The sequence below is a fragment of the Apaloderma vittatum genome, unplaced genomic scaffold, assembly GCF_000703405.1.
Source record: "Apaloderma vittatum isolate BGI_N311 unplaced genomic scaffold, ASM70340v1 scaffold17611, whole genome shotgun sequence".
Taxonomy (NCBI): Eukaryota; Metazoa; Chordata; class Aves; order Trogoniformes; family Trogonidae; genus Apaloderma; species Apaloderma vittatum.
The window spans coordinates 23,281-27,160 of NW_009700981.1; positions in this window are offsets into that span (position 1 = coordinate 23,281).

Here is a 3,880-nt window from a genome sequence, read left to right on the forward strand (position 1 = left end):
TGTCAAAACCATCAAGGTACCTGAGATCTGCTCCTTTCAACTACTGGAAGTGACCTGTTCTTGCTATTTCAGTCACCATAGAACTTCAGCTTTAAAAGACCAGTGTTTTCTGGCTAAAAACAAAATGCTGGACTGTGTAGCACTTCTGGCCTAGCCTGGGTGCCAATTTCCTTTTTTTGTCTCAAATGGGACAAGTTACGGGTGCATTGCATCTGTCTTGGCTTCCAATGTGGGTAGGGAAGCTGAGTATCTCCTAGGGCACAGATGGGTCTTGTCCCAGATGGAGGCAGTCAGGGTACAGAGGCCTAAGGCAACAGCATTTATGCTTGGTTTTTAGACATGGATGAAGCCATGCTTTAAAAACACACTGGATATACCAGCTCATTGCTTTTCTCTTGGGTAAACATTTTTTACTCTTACTCTACAATCTATGTTGGAAGGGTGGTTGTAATATTGACTTGAAAGAAGGAATCTTCATCCTGAAAAGACTGAGGAAGACTGGCCTAGAACACAAAGAGGTTATTAATGCTTTTGAAATATACATCACCTGAGCTTGAGTCAATAGCCAGTGAGGCAATTAATAAAGAGCAAGACTAACAATATATTTATATTCTCTTTGTATACAAAATGTAGCTGAACAGACAGAAAATCCATCCTGCTATTGTCTTTCTTTTCCTGTGGTTGTGATGGAAAGGAGATGAATGGATTTAAGAGTGGTTTCCTATACAGTGGTAGTCTTGTACAGTATCCCATTAATACCACAGAATAGGGTTGGTACTGCAATGAATTACCTAGACAAGAAGCTCTATACATGCTTCTCCATCACTCATGAAGGGTGTGTGACTAGACTCACACAAATTCACCAGCGTTCCACAGAAATGAAATGTACAGTACGGTTACTCCTTTAAATTCTTTCTCCAGGAAAGTAGAATCCAAAGGTTTTAAAAATATCCATTTTGAGGAAAGTAAAATAATTTTTCGTTACAGTCTTTTATGCTTCTTTCCTTTTTGAAACACTTTACAATGTTACATTGCACTAAATCTCTCACTTTACATTTAATTGTTGGGATGCATGCTGACGGATGATTTAAGAGCAAACTTCTTCTGGAAAGGCAGGTTGCCTTCTCCCCGCATCCCCAGCTGCCGGATTTCTTCCTCTCTTCATACTGGAGCACTCTTTTGTGTAGTCAGCTGGGTTCAGTTAGCAACTTACTTACTTTTCTGGCATTCGGCGGACCCTAGTCCTACTGACAATTTATATCACATCTGAGTAGAGGGGTGCAAACCAAATCAGGTTTGCTTTATTCATATTCTGAGGTAGGTTAGTAGCTCAGGCATATGTGGTTACCCTGTTTCCAAGCCAGAGTTGTATTCCAGCACGGATACATATCTGTTTGTACATACCTGAAACAGTTCACTCCCAAGCAAGTTTTAAAGTTGTTTTAGAGTAACAAACATTAACTCTAGGGGGGGGTTGCCAAAGTAAACACAAAATCAAACAGAAGCAGACCTTCCTGATAGCCAGTTTGTACAGTACTGTTCAAACAGCTGGAGCACCTGCTGCTGCGAGTCTCAGCGCTGAAAGTCTGGGTGGGAAAGTATAAATGGATTGTAATATGCATCACAGGATAAAGCCCTTCGGTCACAGGTGATGAAGGCGTTGCAACAGTAGGTCTATGCCTCAGTGTTTCAAGGACCTTAGACTCTAATTCCTTCTTTACTGAAAAGACAACTAAAAGAAGATAAAAACTATAGAGTGAAAAATATTGAAATGCATAAACAAAGTCATTCTGAGCTGTTCTGAGCAACTTTATTGAATGTGGGCTGATGCATCGAACATTCCATTGTCTATATTCCAAGTTTATTATTTCAAATATGTTGACAAATGTCATTTATATTCAAGGATGCACTTTTTTTTGTCTGGGAAGCAACACAAATCTTTGAGAAAGAAAAAAAAACAACAAACCAGCAAACAAAACTGAACACAGAGAGAAATCAGATCCTCAAGCAAAAAAACATTGTCAAGGCAAGAAGTGCTACAAGTGGCCTAACCACAGATTATAAGAAGACTTGTTCAATGAATGCTGAATTTTCCCCATACAAATACTTGCTTGATCTTCCACCAAGTTCTTTTCTGTGTTATTCCCACTTTCCATAAACTGCGTTTTGCGCACTTCAAAGGTGATGACAAAGAAAAGAAAATAATATTTTAGAATCTCTGGGAGGCAGGATTAATGAGTGGCTTAACCTCAGTTCCTTTGAATGGGCACTTATTGATTGTCACAACAACATAAAGAAGTGAATGATGGAGAATTCTCTTATTTTGTCTAGCTCACTTCTCTGGTGTGGTGGACTAAAAAGGATTAAAGCTAATGGTAGTGAGACTGTGAAAGTAATATATGAGACGTAAGAAGCTTGTGGCATTTAACATATCGAGCATTCTTAGTTTCTTCTTACACTCTTACATTTAGAATTTGCGAGTTTAGGTGCACAGATGCCATTTTAAAATCCAGAATTTGAAGAAATTCACATGAGAAAATTACATACTCTCTTTACAAGGTCAAAGCCATTTTTTTTTTCCACAACTCAGCTTGACTGTGACGGGCATTTAAAATTCAATCTGTGTTCTTTCTGCCAAACCTAGTACATAAGCATCAGCAACAATGATTTGGAAGCCACATATCTATGCAGTTTTAGCTGTTATTCCAAATGTGACCATAACTATGGCAGTTAGGCAGAGTATTGGTAGTCTTGTTAAAGATTCATGCAGTGCCTGGGACAGTCCTGTTTTACAACTACATCAGTGCTTCTGGGCTGACAAATAGAGCAACGTTTTTCTCGCTGCAGTGTGACTCACAAGCACATCTCACAGTAACAAGACAATACTTCTACAAAATAAGTTTCTGGGCACTTCAGGATGCAACAGTAACTCATGAAATAAAAATAACAATAAATGGAGAATTAGTTTAAACAAACTACCTGTAAATCTTATTCTCATTTAGCTTGGTTCACTGTGGAATTAACAGCAATTATAATCTTTAAGATTAAACTGCTTTGACAACAGTGACGCAAACTTCAATTTACGTTGCTACGTCTTTCTGCAAAATGTAGTAATTCAAGAATTGACTAATTCAATAATTCACTACGTGATTTTATTTGTTCTAATTTTTTACAAGTCAATGCTCTGCCTCTTGGAGAGGATCTTAACTTACACAGGTGTGAGAGGTGGGCCCTTCTGTGCAAACACTGCAGGTGTGAATTCTGTGCTATGTCATGACTCCCAGTGCCTGATGAGTACGGCCTGATCGCATCATGTGTGTGACATTGCAGCTAATATTTCCAAAAGCAACTTGTGTGCCCATCAAAGATACCTGGCCCATATTCTCTTTCAGATGAGCACCCAAAATCACAGGGCACCTTCCCAAAGCTGCCAAATGTTATGTCTCTTGTCTGACATTGCACTTGCGAGCTCCCCGGTTGTTTGTCCTCACTGGCTAGCTTAAAGTCACACAGTGACCTGGCAGCTTGCTGGAAGAGATTGCGCTGCTGCATATCTGAGCTGCCATGGGAGCTTAAGAAACTAAAGAAATACACCTGGCCATGTTGGTTCTTGCTTCCCATTCTGCAGGTTGTTTCTTTGCTGTCTCTTGAGAAACTGTAAGGAAAAAGATAAGCAGTACGAACTATATTTAAGCCAAACTACATGTCCTGTATGTCTAGAACTGATTTTAATCCAGAAAGGAAGATTCTGGTACATTCACAGAGTTCTGCTCTGCTCTGAGATGCTGCAGGCTCTCATCACTAATAATTCATGTGAAGAGCAAAGGAAATACACACAGACCTTTTATGTGAGATATGCTAGGGTATACACGTGAGGACA